The 18,704-nt window shown below is 49.9% G+C and overlaps 1 non-coding gene across 1 annotated transcript; it reads left to right on the top strand.

The window, feature by feature from the left end:
- Positions 1 to 523: 523 nt before the first annotated feature.
- LOC116270483 lies at positions 524 to 630 on the top strand. Its single transcript, XR_004178510.1, has one exon. It is a non-coding gene; the product is annotated as a U6 spliceosomal RNA (small nuclear RNA).
- Positions 631 to 18,704: the final 18,074 nt, after the last annotated feature.

Raw genomic sequence — 18,704 nt, 5'->3', positions numbered from 1 at the left:
TATGGTGAAACCTCGTCTCTACTAAATATACAAAAATTAGCCGGGCGTGGTGGCGGGCACCTATAATCCCAGCTACTCAGGAGGCTGAGTCAGGAGAATCGCTTGAACCCGGGAGGCAGAGGTTGCAGTGAGCCGAGATCACGCCATTGCACTCCAGCCTGGGCAATAAGAGTGAAACTTCATTCCAAAAAAAAAAAGAAGAAGAGACAATGCTAGTTGGATTATTTTAGCTGTATATGATAAAGACAGAGAAAGATGAGTTAAAAGGAAGCTTTAACTTTCAAGCAAAATTTATAAAATATATAAAGGAGTCAGGGGCTTGCTGGGTTTGAAAATAAATCTGGTTCTCATTCTCAGCCTCCCAGATGGCAAAAGATTCTCAAAGTATGAAAGGGCTTCAGGACAAAGATAAAATCCACAGTGGGACTACAAGAACCTTTGTTAAAATCTCAGAAATATCTAAGGCTTCATAAAATATTTTGAATACACAAAGGCCCTCTAAGTATTTCAAGAGTGTGCCTCAGTGCTCGCTTCAGCAGCACATATACTAAAATTGGAACAATACAGAAAAGGTTAGCATGGCCCCTGTGCAAGGATGACATGCAAATTCATGAAGCATTTCCTATTAAAATAAAAACAAATTAAAAATAAAATAAAAAAGAGTGTGCCTCACAGATCCTCTTCATTAAACAACAGGGCTTCTAAGTATCCTAAGTAAATTGTTTTACATCAGCCTCACAAGAAGAATGTAGAGAATGTTTTCTTGATGAAATGTGTGGTTATAGCTTTTGACTAATAGGGTGAGCCCCAGTAAGATTCATGGGAAACCCACACAGTTTTTAATATAATCATTTTGTCAGAAGCACCACCAGCTTGGGCAAAAAGGGTCAGAATAGTATGAAATGAGAAAAGGCTTTTGGACCCCCAAAATTCTATAGGAAGGAAACAGGCTGAAAACTACTCAGTTGGAAACACCAGATGTATTAGTCCATTTTCACACTGCTGATAAAGACATACCTGAGACTGGGCAATTTACATAAGAAAGAGGTTTAATTGGACTTACAATTCCACATGGCTGGGGAAGCCTCCCAATCATGGCAGAAGGCAATGAGGAGCAAGTCACATCTTACATGGATGGTGGCAGGCAAAGAGATGATGAGCTTGTGCAGGGAAACTTCTCTTTTTAAAACCATCAGATCTCGTGAGTCTTATTCACTATCACAAGAACAGCATGGGAAAGACTTGCCCCCAAGATTCAGTTACCTCCCACCAGGTCCCTCCCACAACATGTGGGAATTTAAGATGAGATTTGGGTGGGGACACAACCAAACCATATCACCAGCCATTTTTTATAGAGAAAGAAGGATGATTCAGAAGGTGGAACCAAGAATCTAGAGAACAGAGCCAAAAACCACAAAGAATCATTCCCAGGCAGTAGGACTGAACCCTAATCAAGAAATTGGCAATACAATATGAGCCTGAATGGATTTCAGAATTGCTATGGACCAGTCATGGCTGTGTGCCTCCTTTCCCCTCTCTTGAATAAGAGTATTTATAGTGGCTACACTATGCCTATCTCATCATTGGATGTTCAGTGTGTAAATAGCAGATAACTTTTTTTTTTTTTTTTTGACACAGCGTTTCACTCTTGTTGCCCAGGCTGGAGTGCAATGGTGTGATCTTGGCTCACTGCAACCTCCGCCTCTTGGGTTCAAGCGATTCTTCTCCTGCTGAGTAGCTGGGATTACAGGTGCCTGCCACCATGCCCAGCTAATTTTTATATTTTTAGTAGAGACAGAGTTTAACCATGTTGTTTAGGCTGGTCTTGAACTCCTGACCTCAGGTGATCCAACTGCCTTGGCCTTCCAAAGTGCTGGGATTACAGATGTGAGTCACTGCACCTGGTCCAGTAGCAGACAACTTGTCTCTTTAGTTCACAAGTCTCTGAATAAAGAGGAATAGTACTTAAGGAAATGTGCCTGAGAAATTGCATCTGAGGAACTCCCTCCATACCTGGATGGTTTATATAATGGGACCCTAGACCTTTCTAGCCTAAATCTGATGCCATAATAGATGAGAGTTTGGGGGATCTTTGGAAAAGAATGAGTATATTTTGTATGTGAAAGGAATGTAAAAAACTTATGTCCAGGTGATAGACTATGGTAGTTTTAAATATGGCTCAGATTGTTGACACATTTCCTATCAAGAAATGTAACTGTTTCTCCTTCCTGCTGTACCTGGGCAGGTCTTTTTGTTGTTGTTGTTGTTGTTGCACTGAGTCTTTGTTTTTTTTTTTTTTTTTAAATACTTTAAGTTCTAGGGTACATGTGCACAACGTGCAGGTTTGTTACATATGTATACAAGTGCCGTGTTGGTGTGATGCACCCATTAACTCGTCCATTAGGTATATCTCCTACTGCTATCCCTCCTCCATCCCCCTACCCCACAACAGGCCCTGGTGTGTGATGTTCCCCACCCGGTGTCCGAGTGTTCTCATTGTTCAGTTCCCACCTATGAGTGAGAACATGCAGTGTTTGGTTTTCTGTCCTTGTGATAGTTTGCTCAGAATTATGGTTTCCAGCTTCATCCATGTCCCTACAAAGGACATGAACTCATCCTTTTTTATGGCTGCATAGTATTCCATGGTATATATGTGCCACATTTTCTTAATCCAGTCTATCACTGATGGACATTTGGGTTGGTTCCAAGTCTTTGCTATTGTGAATAGTGTTGGGCAGGCCTTTTTAACTGCCTTAACAAATAGAATGAGGTATAAATGACACTGCATGGCTTCCAAGTTCTGGGTTAGGAAAAGTGACTCAGTTTCTGTCTCTCTGGATATGTGCCTTTGGATCACTGAGTGACCATGTAAAAAACTCCAGCAATAGCCGGGCAAGGTGGCTTACGCCTGTAATTTCAGCACTTTGGGAGGCCAAGGCGGGTGGATCACCTGAGGTCAGGAGTTCGAGACCAGCCTGGCCAACATGGAGAAACCCTATCTCTACTAAAAATACAAAAAACAAAAATTAGCCAGGCGTGGTGGTGGGTGCCTATAATCCCAGCTACTCAGGAGGTTGAGGCAGGAGAGTTGCTTGAACCCAGGAGGCAGAGGTTGCAGTGAGCTGAGATTGCGTCATTGCATTCCAGGCTGGGCAACAAGAGCGAAACTCCGTTTCAAAAAAAAAAAGTCCAGCTATTTTGGGGCTACCATGTTGGAGAGCTCATGTGGAGAGCCACATAGATAGAGAGATGCCTGAAAGACCCTGGCTTTCATAGCCTCCGCTTGTTTGTGTCCTCCCAGCCCAGGCGCCAGACCTGTGAGTGAAGAAGCCTTGAAAGTGACCCCATCCATGCTGGGCGCGGTGGCTCACGCTTGTAATCCCAGCACTTTGGGAGGCCGAGGCAGGTGGATCACCTGAGGTCGGGAGTTCAAGACCAGCCTGACCAACATGGAGAAACCCCGTCTCTACTAAAAATACAAAATTAGCTGGGGTGGTGGCACATGCCTGTAATCCCAGCTACTCGGGAGGCTGAGGCAGGAGAATCGCTTGAACCCGGGAGGCGGAGGTTGCGGTGAGCCGAGATCGCGCCATTGCACTCCAGCCTGGGCAAAAAGAGCGAAACTCTGTCTCAAAAAAAAAAAAAAAGAAAGTGACCCTATCCTCAGTCACAGGCTGACTACAACATCATGAGACCCCAAGCCAGAACTTCCCAGCTGATCCAAATAAACCACGAATGATAATAAATGATTATTGTTGTTTTAAACCACTAAGTTTGGGGGTGGTTTGTTATTCAGCAATAGATAACCTATTTTCTAAGTGATCTAGAAAATAGGACAAACAATAACACCTACTTCAAAGGAGGGAAAATGAATAAGGAGTAAATGAGTTAGACGTCGTAAAGCACTGAGCTCAGGGTCTGGTATGCAGTAAACTCTCAATGAATGTTATTTACCCTTTACAGAGCTTCTCAGTGGCTGGTATCCTGAATGATAGTGAGTCAAACAAAAGTGGTGTTTACTTTAACTATACTCTATTTAAGAAGCGACTATGTGCCTGACAGTGAGTGTCTGTTGAATAAATGAAAAAAGAAAATGATTTTCTGTTTTGCGGGGTGGTAGCTACTCTCCAAAGATGGCCCTGGAGGATATTCATTCCCTTGTAGGGTTCGCTCCCATGCTGAATCTGGTCCAGGCTTGTAACTCACCTTAAGCAGGAAGATATGGCCAAAGTGGTGCCATGCCATTGCCAGGCCTAAGCTTTAATAAGACTTGGTGACTTCCACTTTATTACTTCTAGGAGCTGTGATGTAAGAAGTCTGGAAACCCTCTTGGAGAAATCCACATGGAGAGGAGATGTGGAAAAGCCACATGGAGAAGGAGGGGCCCATAGAGGACAGAAAGAGAGAAGGAATCCCAGCAATGCACTAGTCCCAGCCGAGCCCAGCCCTCCGGGTCCTTTCCAGGGTGCCCGACATATAAGGCCACCATCTTGACTCAGCCAGCCCAGTCTAGCTCCCAGATGACTTCAGTTCCAGCTACCATCTGGCTGCAGCAGCATAAAAGTCCCTCAGTGAGATCAGTGGAAGAACTGCCCAGCCAACTTATAAAGTTGTGAGAGATAATAAATGTTTGTTTTCCATTTTAAGCCACTGCATTTTAGAGTGGTTTGATACATACAGGTAGATAACCAAAAAGTAAGTGCCTAGGACAGCGCCTGCCATACAGCAGGCATTCAATAAATATTGACTGACTAAATGAATGAACCTCTTCGTTCTCTTGCTGTCAAACCTTTTCTGCCTGGGTCTGGGCCTCCTGAGACGCCCTCCTTACCTGCTGCTCACCCCTCCTCTTCTGCCTTGCCCATGTTCCCCATGGAATAGGGGACTAAAGTAAAATGGGTGCTCCTGTTGGGCTCCCAAGTGCACAAAACCCTGAAACAGGTCTCCCTTGTGAGGAAATTCCAGGCTGTAGATCTCTAGGTATAATGGAGGCAGGTCCCTTTAAGTTTGTTAAGAGAAAAGAGAAGAGAGAATCTGTTCTGGCTCTCTCTGGGGTTTGAATTCCAGCCTCTCCAAGTCCTGACTGTGTGGCAATGAACTGCTGATTCAACCAACTTCCTTATCCAGAAAATGGGTTTAATATCAAGGCCTTAGTGTAAAAAAGTAACCATGATGTCCTTGGTACAGCACCTGGAGTGTGGGAGGTGCCATGGGGCCATTAGTGTGTCTGCAACGTGGATGAATCTCATAGACAGGATGAACTAGGTAAGCTGGTCATGAAAGCACATACTGTTGGTGATTCCATTTCAATGAGGTTCAAAAAGAGGCAAAATTAATTGATGGTGAGAGAAGTTCAAAATCATGGTCACCTCTGAGGGGGATGACTATTGACTGGGAAGGGGATCCAGGGAATGTTCTGGGGTATTTGCAATGTTCTACATTTCGTCCAGGTGTGTGTATATATGAAAGTTCATCAGGTCACACCATTAAGACGAGTGTGTTTTATTGAGTGTGTTATATCTCCCTAAAGAAGTTGAAAAAATGTTTGCTGTCTTCCCTTCATGCAGGAGTGATCTTCAGGAATTCTCCAATTCTAGGGCCTCTTGCTCCTCGTGGGCTGCCTGTCCTGCCCCCTCACCACAAGTCTGCCCTAGAGCAGCTTGGGCAGTGATATCTTCCTGCATTGCATGAATTGGCTGGCCCTGCCCAGCCTGGCCTGGGGATCATGTTGAGGGATGCATTAACCTGCTCCTGAGAGGGCAGAGTAGCTGGGCTGGGGGTCCTCGATGCCTCTGGGGGCTGATGAGTGGGAAGGAGGTCTCACCTCTATACACAGGGTGTCTGGCTGTGCTGGAGGCCAGGGGTGTTTGGAATAAGCAAACAACAGCGGCACATCCTTGGCATGACGGGCCTGGTTCCTGGAAGGCGAGCAGGGAGGGGTGCTGCTGAGGGTGTCCAGGCTGGGCTGAAATGAAGAGCTTGTCCTGCTCACAACCCTGCTATTTGGAACCTGGAGCCATGACGTCCCTCAGAGTTTCCATTCTCTGTGCTGCAGCTGTTGGTTACGTGTTTCATTCAAAATGCTTTGCAGGAAGCAGCAGGTTTTACATTCCAGGGTTTGTAGTCATTTTTTCTCTCAGAGCTCTCGGGCTGGGATTAGAATGTTCTTCAAACCACACTGTCCTCGGCTGGACTCCCAAGAGGAAGTGGGTGGGGCTCTGGGGAAAGAGAACATAGGCCTAAATTCAGGGACGGAATGAAAAAAGATTGGCCAGGCACGGTGGCTCACGCCTGTAATCCCAGCACTTTGGGAGACTGAGGTGGGCGGATCACCTGAGGTCAGGAGTTTGAGATCAGACTGGCCAACATGGTGAAACCCTGTCTCTACTAAAAATACAAAAATTAGCTGGATATGGTGGTGGGCACCTGTAATCCCAGCTGCTTGAGAGGCGGAGGCAGGAGAATCGCTTGAACCTGGGAGGAGGAGGTTGCAGTGAACTGAGATTGCACCACTGTATTCCAGACAGAGCAAGACTCCATTTCAAAAAGAAAAAGAAAAAGAAAAAAAGATTAAGGCCAGCAAAAGTAACTCCTAGAGGGTTCAGCTGAGTTGAGGCCCAGGTATGGTGAGGGGTAGAAAGGTGGTGAGTGGTGGCTCTTGCCCTCCCCAGCCTTAGGCCAAGGAGAACGCTGAGCCTCTGGTGTGTGCGTGCACGTATGTGTGTGTGGTGGGGGCAGGGGGGCGTGAGACAGAACAGCGTCGGTGCTGGCCTTTTATCCTGATGGACACACTCATGCAGCCTCTGTCTGTGGTCACTGCCCTTGGGCTGAGGGAGAGAGTGACACAGGTGTCACTTGCTGAGGGGACAGTGGGTGACGTATGCTCAGGTTTGGGGCAGGCAGGGGAGTACATTAGCACATGGACCACATAGATACATGGATCCAGACAAACAATGACGAACGTTTGCTAGAGTGTCTGCTATGCTCCTAGCACCAGACTGGATGTTGGGAATAATACCACAGGTACAAGACAGACTCCATGGCTGCCATCACAGAAAAGCCTGGCAGAGAGGGCCTGGAAGGTGTCCACTGAGATAAGGGAGGGAGAACAGATTAAGGCAGTGGGGGTTGGTAGGGGCCAGGCTCCAGTGGACAGAGATGGGAGCAGGTGAGTGTAGACGGCTATCCTAGATCCCGGTAAGGGGTGGTACCCAGAGAGTGTGAAGGAAGGGCAGGGCCCAGGAATGAACTTGCAGCAGGTGTGGAATGGCTGAAGATCTGGAAGGTGAAGGCGATGGACAGGATTAAGTCTTGGGGTCCTGAGACAGGGCTCCCTCTCTAAGTCATGAAAAGCCCAGAGGTAGGCTCAAGAGGAGGAGGAGAAGGGGCAGGGGCCACAGGCAGCCATCCTTAATCCAGTGCCACCCTTTCCTTTGCAATCCTGGGGCAGAGGGAAGGGAACCCTCCCTAAGGGTTATACCCTCATTAGACTCTAATGAGAGCCTAAGTCTGGCACTTTAGAGGTGACAAAGCACTTTTGCTTCCCATGTAGGCAGAATTCTAAATATGGCCCCCAAGATTTCCATCCAAACCCCTGAACGTGATGAGACATCAAGCCCCCAATCCTGTGAAATTATATGGCAAAGGGATTTCAAAAACATCATTAAGGATAGAAATCAGTTGACTCTAAGTCCAAGAAAAGAAAGATGAGCTGGTAGGGGCCTCATCTAATCACACGAGCCCTTTAGAAGCAGAGGGTTTTCTCTGGCTGGGGGCAGGAGAGGAGGTCACAGATGTGAAGTGTGAGGGAGGGTTCGATGCATCTTTGATGACTTGAGAAGGTGGGGACCATGTGGAAAGGACCCGAGAGAGAGCAGCTTCGAGGAGCTGATAGGGATCCCTGGCTGACCGCCACCTCAGTCCTGCAACTGCAGGAGTGGAATTCCGTCACAACCCGAATGAGCTTGCAAGGAGATGCTCTCCCAGAGCTTCTGGAAAAGAGCTTCTAATAGGAGCCAGCCAGCTCACACTTTGATTTTTAGCTTGTGAGACCCTGAGCAGAGACTACAGCTGAGCCCACCTGGACTTCTGACCTGAAGTGTGAAATAAGAAATGGGTAGTGTTTAAGCTGCTAACTTTGTAATAATTTGTGATTCAGCAATAGAAAATGAATATACTCCACTTTCTCATTTCACCCTAAGAAGGTCTTTGGGAAGCATCTGATGACTCTCCCTTTGCAGATGGGACAGGCTAAGTAAGGCCCTCAGTTTACAGGTACCCGGCTGGGGCTCAGGGCTGAGCCTAGCTGATTTTTTGGCATCACAAACACTTTTCCCACCTGAATGGCCACAAAGGAACCACAGGCACTCAGCCTTGGCCAGGAGCACCAGAGGTGGGGGACCCGCTTCTCACACTCCCCTTTCTAAGACGCACCCTAGCAGATGTGATCCTGCTGGAGCCTGCGGGGTGCAAAGCCATCCCAGCCCCGCCACCTCCCTGGAGAAGAGCAGAGCTCTTGGCAGAAACCAGAGAAGGGCAGTGACCTCAGCCTCCCCCTTCCTCTCAGATGACAAGTCTGGGCTCTGTTAAGGCAAGAGACAGGAACTGAGATCCAAGGAGCCATGAGGTTGGGCTTCCCCTCCTCCACATCCAGTAAAAAGCATTCTCTGACCTGTTGGGATGGGGATTTTTTTAATTTTATACTTGCTTTCTGAATCATTTGTTGGGCGCAGTCGGGCATCTCCTGGGAGTCCAGAAATGTTTGCAGGGAGGGAGATTTTGTTCCTGCTTTATTGATTAAAAAGCCCTAATAAAGGTTTTCTCATTCCTGCAGAGGCCTTTTCTAAAAACCTCCTTAATTCTTCCCAGATGGTGTCCAGTTCTCCCTCCCCAGCAGGGTGGGGCCTCAGAAAGTAGGAGGGCTTTGTGTCTGGCCGACTGGGGATCTCAGGTCTGTCACTTAGTCCCTGAGGGGTGCGTGGGGGCAGGCAACCTCCCCAAGCCTCAGTTTCTTCAGGAGTTTCTAAGATGCAATAAGCCAACAGATATGTACAAGGTACCTGGCAGGCAAAAAGGAGGCACTCACTATTGCTTCCTTACCCGCGTCCCTGACCACAACACAAGAACTACCTTGGACATATTTTTCCGACAAAAGAAAACAATTTTGATTCTCACGACAGGCAGGCCTGGTCGGCCAGCAGCAAGAATCTTCTGTCAGCGAAGTTTGCCTTTGTGCTCCACCTTCCCGAAGCTACTTCCTCTGTCTGTGTAGCATTTCCTTCTTTCCAGCCCTCCCTGGTCAGATCCTAGGCCCTGGGAGTGGGGACGCACTGGAAACCTCAGCAAGACTCTTTCAGTTCAGTGTTGCAGGGGGAGGGCAGGGTTGAATGGTGGAATCCCAGGCCCCGGGGCAGAGGTGCCAGTGTGGGAATATTTTCGGGCAGGGGACGAGGATATTGCCAAGGTCCCTCCAGGTGTCTGTCGGGTGGGGACCAAAAGCAGTGGTTGTGGAAGCCTCTCTCCTGCTCGGGTTTCTCCTGACTGTGTATTTGCAGGTTTGGAGGTTTGAGCTGAATCCTCTTAGATGCGGCTTTTGCTGTCTTTGACATACGAGAAAAATCTGCTTGACTTCAGCTTTTCAGAGTTTCCACGGTGAAGCCTGGGCTGAGCAGGTCCTGGGGGCAGAGTTTGGGAATGTGGGAGTGGTCATGTGTTTGTCGGGGTGAGGGGTGAGAGGAGCTTCAGGGTCTGGGCCCCAGAATAGTTGGCCCCATGACAAGAAGATTGGAGGGTTGGTGAGGCTGTTTTCTCTGCTGTTCCCCGTGGCTTCTGGGGTGTTCTGGGACGGATGGTATTTGAGGGCCAGTGTAAGTCCCTGGGATTTGGGAGTAAAGCTAGTGCCTCTTGGGGAAACCTTCCAGGGCAGAGGCTGAAGGAGGTACTGGGATATGAGGGGGGTGTCCATGCACTGGGGCCCTATGCTCGGACTGGGATTTTGAGGCCAGGGCCCAGTACTGCCCTCAGCTGCCTCCACCCTCCTCCCCTGAGCTGTGGGCTTAGAGCTGAGCCAAGCATAAAACAGACAGCCTCTCTCTGCTTCTCCGTCCCCACCCCCATCCTGACGGAGTCTGGTTTTCATCACTCATTAATCACTGCAGCTTCCCACAGCCTGTGTCTGTCTGTCCACACTCACCAGCCCCCTGGGCCCTGGGGGGATGGATAGACAGACAAGCAGATGGTCTTTAACTTGGGGAAATTTCGGGTCACATTGTGGGCTGCTCCCTCCCCCAGGGCAGGGGAGAGGCCTGCTTCCTGGGTTGTTAGAGGTCACCCCTACCCCCAGCCCGGCCTGAAGCTGCCAGCCCGACCCACCTCACCCTGGCAGCAGGCGACAGGGGCCATTAGTTGTCCTGTTCACCAGGAAGGAAATGGGTTGGAGGGCTGAGGAATTCTAATTAAGCTTCCCCAGCTGGCAGGCCGGCTGGCGGGTGAGAGCTGGCACCTCCACCCCGCTAGAGTCGGTGCCAGCCCTGTCCGGCCTGGCCCGCTTGGTGACCACCTGCCGCTGTGGGAACCCCGGCCTTGGGCTGCCTCGCAGAGCCCCTGAAGATTCCCAGGCACTGGGGTTCTCAGCCCCTGCCAGCCCCCGCTGCTCCCCTCACATCACCTCTCTGCTCTTGTTCTCCCTCCCCTTCCCCTTGACCTCACCACCTTGACTTATCTGAAAGAGATGGGGCCTCCAGGGCTGCACTGCCATGCGTGACCCCACCCACCAGCCTCTTATTGCACCCCGCAACCAACTCTGGACTCCTGAGTACTGATCTGGGTCTGCTCTGACCCCACTCTCAAGTTGGAGCTACTCACAGCCTCTCTAGGCCTCAGTTTCTCGGACTCTAAAGTGAGGTGAAAATTGCAGTTCTGCTACATCTCTTAGGGTTACCCTCCTGCTATGACTAGTTAGAATGCCATTGATTGAGGGTCTGCTGGGTGTGGAATATGATGTGCAACTGGTGGGAAAGAGTATCAGGTGCCCCAGGTAGGGTGCCCACGGTCACCCTTACTGTTATCCTCATCCCAGGGCCATAACATCCCTGAATTTGACCACAGAATTTGCCTTCTGGGCCCTCCTGGCTTTTGTATACATTTCTCTAGGACCTCCCTGCTGACCTCGGCCTCGGCCTCTCCTGCCTTCCAAGAGGATTTGTCTTTTAAAATAGGAGACTAAAGAAAGCAGCGCTTGTCCCACAGAAAAAGCATTCTCTAAAAAGAGCATGAGGTTTTACCGGTGGGACTCCAGGGGCTGCTGTAGTTGAGAGGGGGACATTCTAGGTGAGGCAGGGGGTGTGGAGGGAGTGTGTGTTTCAATTAGGTGGCTGCCAGCTTACCTTACCTTGCATGGGGCGGGGAACCCCAACCGCTACACTGGAACTTTCCCCCTCTCAACCCTGGACTTGTCCCCCTCCCGAAATGTCCCTTATGGGAACTGGGTACACAGTGGCCATTGTGGTGTGGGAGAGGAGGCAGGCAGTGGCAGTTAAGAGGGCCACTTTAGGAGTCTAACAATTTTGGGTTTGAATCCCAGCTCGACCATTTGCAGGTTGGATGACCTTGGCCTCTGTTTCTTCATCCATAAAATGAGGATCATAACAGTACAGCCTACCTGGTGGGGCTGTCAAGGATTAAGTGATATAATATGGGTAAAGTGCTTGGTCATGGTGCCTGGCCAGAGAGGGTGCTCCATACATGGTGGCTACAGTGCTGGGAAGCCCTTAGATCTCCCAGGTACCATGGCCTGCCTACCATGCAGGGCACTGACTAAGGGCTGGTGGGCAGCACAGCCTAGGGCTGGGAGTGGTGGTGGGGAGTGGCAGGCAGCCATGGGCTCCCCAGTGGTGGCCACAGCAGAGAGCTGGAAATGAGACCAAGTGTGGTCTTTCCTCCCTGGTCCCACGCTCCGTGGTCCCCCAGAGCTGTGTCCCTGGAACCCAGGAGCCTCCAGCTCTGGCTACACACCAGCCTTTCCTCATGCAGGCCTCTGTCTTTACAGCCTCCTGTTGGCTCATCTGCCCTGGTGGGTGGGAACAGCTTCACAGAGGATCAGAAGATGACATGGATCCCCAAATGGTTTCCACTGGCGCCAGAATGCTGCATAGCAGCCAGCTCTTAGCATTGCCATGAGAGATGGCAAGATCCCCAGCAGGGGCAGAGCCCCTCAGAGAGCAAAGCCCGCCAGAACCAGGATTCTGAAGTCACAGGACTCCTTCCCACAGATCCAGGATACACATCTGCATATCATTGCACAGTGGTTTGCATACATTTGCATCCAAGTCCACATCCACTCCCTCCATACTGTTCCTTTTTCCACCTCTAGTAAGAATGAATATTTAACGTGCCATTCCAAAGTTATAGTAACTAAGCCCCCAAACCCAATTCCATCCATTTCAAGTGTGTTTTGAGGGCCTGATGTCTGGACCAGACTTTATCAGAGACGGAGGATGAGGAAACTAGAGTCCTTGCTTTTAGGGTACTCACAGCCTAACTGGGGAAATTCACAGATGAGATCCGGGAAAAAGAATTAGGGTGCATTCCAGGATGCAGTAGTTATAGATGAATAGGATGCTGGGGTTGGGGGCAGGAGCTCCAGATGGGCTGGAGGAGCATGGGTGGTAAGCTCCAGGGTCCCTGGCACAGGGCTGCACGTGTGCTGGCCACTGCGTTGATGAGGAGTCTGTGAGTTTTTAACTAAACCCCTGTCCCATGGCCCTCTCTGGTGCAGGAACTACACGTGGTCGCCTTGCATTGTACCACAGGCCTGCACTCCACTGCAACAGACTGGACCCAGTGTGGGCCAAGGACAAAGGCGGCCTTTGGTGAGGTAGTCGGACTTGGGAGCTCTGAGTGGGTGGGAGTGCCTGTCCCACCTACTCCCATCCATGCACCTTCAAGTGATACAGAGGAGGGAACCGAGGCACAGAGGGCTGGGTAATGCACTCAAGCATCCACACAGGAAGAGGAACTGGAAGAGGAACCGGAAGAGGAACCCAGGCTCTTTGGCCGGTGCCTTAGGCCACCATACTCCATAGTTTTCCACCAAAGGACATGCTGGGCAGGAGTTAACAGACCATCAGGGGTTGGTGGGGCTGGCTCTGGAGTCCCACTGCCAGGTTTTGGCTGGCTTCTTGATTGCATCCTGTTTGATCAGCTGAGTCTTTCAAATCCTGGTTCCACTGATTGTCAGTGGTGTGACTTCAGGGAAGCTGCTTGATTTCTCCACCAAGGTTTCCTCACCTGTGGAGTGAGTGCAGCGAGGGCACCTATTCATGGGAACCTGATTCACTTGGCACTGTGGTGAATGTGCAATACATGTCTGCTGCTGGGTGGGGACCGATGGGGAAGGTCTGACAATGGCTCGTTTAGGACATGTAAGGAAATTGGCCTGGCTGGAGCAGAGGCCACCCAGGGGAGGAGAGCAGGACAAGGCTGGGCCTGGGGAAGGGAGCCCCAGTGCCTTCCATCATTCCAGAGAGGCAGATGTGGTCGATGTGGCCAGAGCTGCCTGTGGCTTGGCAGCTTCTCCTCACTGGCCTCATCTGGTCCCTCATAGAGATGCTGTGACTGCCCATCCTTAGGAGCTTCAGGGCTGGGGGTGGGTGCTGTGCCCTTAAGATTGCCCTCAGAATGCCACCAGTTGTTCACAGTCAGCCTTCAAGACCCACAGCATGGTGAAATTCTGGGTTGTCGATATGGCACTTGAAAGCAAGACTAAAGGTTAAATTTTGCCTTCCCTGGGTTCCTTTAAAAAAGGCTTAGATGGGTGGGGGCTTGGCCTCTCCACATCATTGGGAAAAGGTCATCAGACTCCACTGTCAAGGCAGGAGGGTCAGGGGCAGCAGGAAGACCAGGGGTATCCAGGGAGGAGGGGCAGGGGATGCTAAACAGAGGTAAGATAGCAGAGTGAGGAGGGGCTGGGGGATGTGACTGTAACTCTGAGGACCCCATTATAGGGAAACATTATACTCACAGGCAGACACACACCTGGACATGCATTCTTGCACTCATGGGCCCACAGACCATCAACAAGAGAGCAGTGAGCCAGCCTGCAGGTTTCTAGAATATTCTCTTATGAGAGTCTCTATCCAGGAGTCTAGTTGAGGATAAAGCAAGGCCCTCTCCTTTACACTTTTTATTTAAGCACATTTGGGCAGACTGAGTTTGCCTATTAACTAGAGCTAAAAGGGACTTGGGGCTCAGCCTCTTCTTGGTTCTACGGCTGTGGGCAGGGAAGAAGGAATGAGGGGTAGATAGTACACAACTGAGATCTGCTTCCATCTTGGGTTCCAGTCTCGAGGCACCAATTCTGTGTAGGAAACCCACTGAAGGCAGCTTGACCTGATCTGGCATGTGTGGAGTCTGCTGGAGGTCCAGTCCCTGCCCCGTCCTTCCCTACAGCCCCTCCTTAGGTGGGTGCTCAGCCTCTCTGGGGAGAATGCTCTAAGCTTTCTCTTCTACTATTAGCTCCACTCTATTCTTGTTCCCTGGCCCTTCTGCTCCAAACCCTGCAACTTCCCTTTAGACAGCTTCCTTTTTGCCTTTCTGCATGGATTAGATCCTTTGTGACTTGGTCCCTCCCCATTGTAACTTACATACAGTAGCATTAACAGAGCATAAGTGTACAGCTTGACGGATGGCCACATGTGTGTCTAGACTTATGGAACCACCAGATCAATATTTGAAACATTTCCAGCTCCAAAGTTGGTTCCCTTGTGCCCTTTCCCAATCAATACCATCCCTAGGGGTGACTGCTAGTCTGATTTCTGTCAGCCTAGATTCATTTCACCTGTTCTTGACTTTCATAAAAATGGTATCAAACATTCTCTTTATGTCCAGCTTATTGTACTCAATATAATGCATGGCAGATTCACCCGTGCAGTTGTGTGTAGCAGATGCTTTGTGTTGTTGTGTTCTAATCACTGTGTAGTGTTCCATTATATGAGTATGCCATGATTTGTTTAGTGCCCCTGTTGATGGATATTTGGGTGTTCTAGTTTGAGGTACTATGAATAAAGGACTCAGGTGCATACCTAGTCATTGACACGTGCATTTGTTTCTCTTGGGTGGACAACTGGGAGTGGAATTCCTGGGAGACTTGAGTTTTTTTTTTTAACTTAAAAAAATTGTTTTTGAGACGGAATCTCTCTCTGTCTCCCTGGCTGGAGTGCAATGGCATGATCTCAGCTCACTGCAACCTCTGCCTCCAGGGTTCAAGCCTTTCTCTTGGCTCAGCCTCCCAAGTAGCTGGGACTACAGGCATACAGCACCACACCTGGCTAATTTTCGTATTTTTAGTAGAGATGGAGTTTCACCATGTTGACCAGGCTGGTCTCAAACTCCTGACCTCAGGTGATCCACTCACCTCGGCCTCCCAAAGTGCTGGGATTACAGGTGTGAGCCACCATGCCTGGCCAGGAGACTTGGAGTTTTAAGAGGTCAAGTCCTTCCTTCTCACTGGCTAGACTTTGGGACACAATGGTGTTAATGAAGTAGTTGTCCCCACCTCCCAGTGCCCTCCCCGTTCCAGGCGCAGCTTCTTGGGAAGGTCAGGCGCTCTTTCATACTATTGGCTATGAGGAATGGAAGACCCATCCTAGAGGGCTCATGCCTTTAAAGAGCCACTTGAGACCGAGCATGGTGGCTCATGCCTATAATCCCAGCACTTTGAGAGGCCAAGGCAGGCAGATTGCTTGAGTCCAAGAGTTCAAGACCAGCTTGGGCAACATGGTGAAATCCCGTCTCTACAAAAAATACAAAAATTATCAAGGTGTAGTGGCATGTGCCTGTAGTCCTAGCTACTCAGGAGGCTGAGGTGGGAGGATCACTTAAGCCCAGAGGTGGAGGCTGCAGTAAGCCATGTTCACACTGTTGCACTCAAGCCTGAGTGACAGAGTGAGACCCTGTCTCAAAACAGACAAACAAACAAAGAAACATAAAGAGCCACTTGAAGAGGCCTGAAATGCTCTGGAGGGAGTCGCAGCTCTTCTTCAAGGCCTGGTAGGAAGGTCAGGAGAGCCTGGGGCCTGGGGCAGCAAGGCAGGAAGTATGTAATTGCACAAGGTGCTGCAGGCAACTGAAGCTCTAGGTTAGTGACCTGTCCAAAGCCACATGACCAGTATGTGGCCAGCAGGGATGTCAACTCAGGTGAGTCTTCCTCTAGCCCAGAGCTCTTCTGACCACACAAAGACTGCCCTCTCTGTGGGGAGGAATGAAGAGATAGTCAGGGCTCAGCATTATGGACCCACCGGGTGCTCTGCCCTGCGATCAGCCTTCAGGCAGTTCTTTCTTGGGATCTTCACCCCTGCCTGGCCACTAGCCATGCCGCTGGCCTAGTCCCCTCCCAGGGAGATATTTGCAGGCCTTGAATAGCCTGAGTCATGGCTGTGAGCTGGAGGAGAGAGAGACTGAGCCTGGGGGCTGGTATTAACCAAGACCCCATGCCAGGACCTGCCAGTGAGCCAGCCATGGATGAGTGGGGGCAGCACGCAGAGAACATTCCTGGAAAACAATTTGCCCTTAGTAACCCTCTTGGGCTTTCTTGGCCATACCAACACGTTTGGTCTCAGGTTGGCAAGGCCTGGGATGGCTGTGAGCATCTGGTGAGGGCTTAGTGGGTCAGGGGGAATGCTGTTTTGGCCTCCTGGGAACCGCCAACAGGCATCTCCACTGGAAGGTCCTGGATGGTACCTTCATGATGAAGTTCATGGTATGAAGACTTTAGGCCGCAGAATTAGGGATTCACTGACTTTGTTCCAGAGGGGGAGAGAGCCCAGATATATATGTATGCATGTAAGTGTGTATGTCTGAGTAATAATGTGTGTGAGGGTGCATGCATCTATGACTTAGCCATTCATTCATTCATTCATTCTGCAAATATTTACTGTTGCCTATTATGTGCCACTGGAGATTCCACAGTAAATAAAAGAGACAATGTCCCTGTCCTCAAAGCTGTTATTAGACCCAGAGCACACATCTTCATGTGGTACGTGTGTACCTAAAGGAACATGTGGCTGCCTGTGTGTGTGTGTGTGCGTCTGAAGAGAGGGCTGAATATCTGAGTTTCTGAGTATGTGTGTGTCTAAACATATGAGTCTGAGCATGTGTGTGTGAAGGGGAGAGAATTACTCATCCACTTAGAAAGGCCTCTCCCAGAGCAGTTATATTTTCATAAATAAAAATAATCAGATAATGAGTTCATTTCCGATCTCAAGTTTGATGCCAACATTCCAGTGAAACAAGACTCGCTGGCGGGCTGGCTGCACTCTGTGTGGCTTGGATTAGCTGGGGAAAGTGCAGAGGCCAGACCTGCCACTTGCAGACTGTAGGGAGTGGAGGAAGAGAGGGTAGCCTACAACCAAAAGAATGGCAGCATGTGTCTGGAGCTGAGTAGCCCTTCACCCTTACACAGGTATCAGCAGACAACACTCAGCTGTAAGTTCAGGCCTTATACCCCCAACAGCCTGTGTAAGGCTGTTGGAACCAGTGATGGACAGAGTCTGTGCTGCTTTGTGAATGCAGATGGCCCCAGAAGAGATGACCCACTGAGCTGCTATGAATCACAGAAGGTTCAGTGAATGATCCTTTCCCTGGGCACCCAGGCCAGAGCTCAGGGTGCCTGCTGGGAGAACAGTAGCAGGGTACAGAGAGAGGTTGTGACTAGATCCCCTAGGGGAGAGGGATAGAGGCCACAGGCAGACTACAGCCCCTGCTGTCTCCTCGATGTTCAAGGAGTTAAGTTAATGCCTCAGTTTGGCATTCATGGTCTTGCACAATGGCTTTCCCAAACGGATCTGGGCTCTCCTGGTCTACCTCCTCTCGCCTACGCTCCTGCCAGACACAACCATCTTCTACTTGGCCCTCTCTGCCTTTGCTTAGGTTGTTCCTTCTTGGAATGCTTTTCCCCAACTCTGCATGCCCAAATGGATCAGGTCTTGAAGATCCAAATGTCACCCCCTTCACGCAGTCTCCCCTAATTCTGCCAGCTAGGAATGCTTTCTCATATTCGGTGGTGACCGCCTTGTAACAGTGTCCTCCTTTTCCTCCTGGACTCCAAGTTCCAAGAGGGCAGGATCTGTGCCTCCCTCAGCTGATTTTCCTCCACAAGTCCTAGCCAGCCTGGAGATGGGGCTGCGCCTGCAAGCTGGGAGAAAGGGGAACGGAGCTGGAATGAGTAGCAACTGTGGGTGGACCTGGGGGGAACCAGTCAAGGTTGTGACTTGAGATATGCCCCTGCTCTGAATTTGAGACCTAATGCCAGACAGGAGTGCCCTGGATTTGGGTAGGGGCTTGGAAAAGGGCACTAAGGAGAGAGGGATTGGGAAAGGAGAGGGGCTTTTCTTAGGAGGTATGACTTGGACCTCAAAGCGAGACATCTGTGAGATGTCAGGGTACTACACTGGGGGCTGGGGTGGAGGACTGTGGGGATAATCAAGTCAGAGGCACAGGCTGATTGTCTGCAAGTAAGAAAGAGGAATCCACAGAAGTTGTCTATCCATCCATCTGTCCATTCTTCCATCTGTCCATTTCACTATGTACTTACCTGTTCACGCATTCAACAAGCAACATTGAGCATCTACTGTATGCCAAAGCCCCGTGGAGCTTTACATACATTATTTCATCTACTCACAACAGCTGTGTGAGGAACGTATCTCAGA

Source organism: Papio anubis, chromosome 14 (genome assembly GCF_008728515.1).
Source record: "Papio anubis isolate 15944 chromosome 14, Panubis1.0, whole genome shotgun sequence".
Taxonomy (NCBI): Eukaryota; Metazoa; Chordata; class Mammalia; order Primates; family Cercopithecidae; genus Papio; species Papio anubis.
The sequence above is the reverse complement of the archived record's forward strand: the minus strand, read 5'-3'. Positions and strand labels throughout refer to the sequence as shown.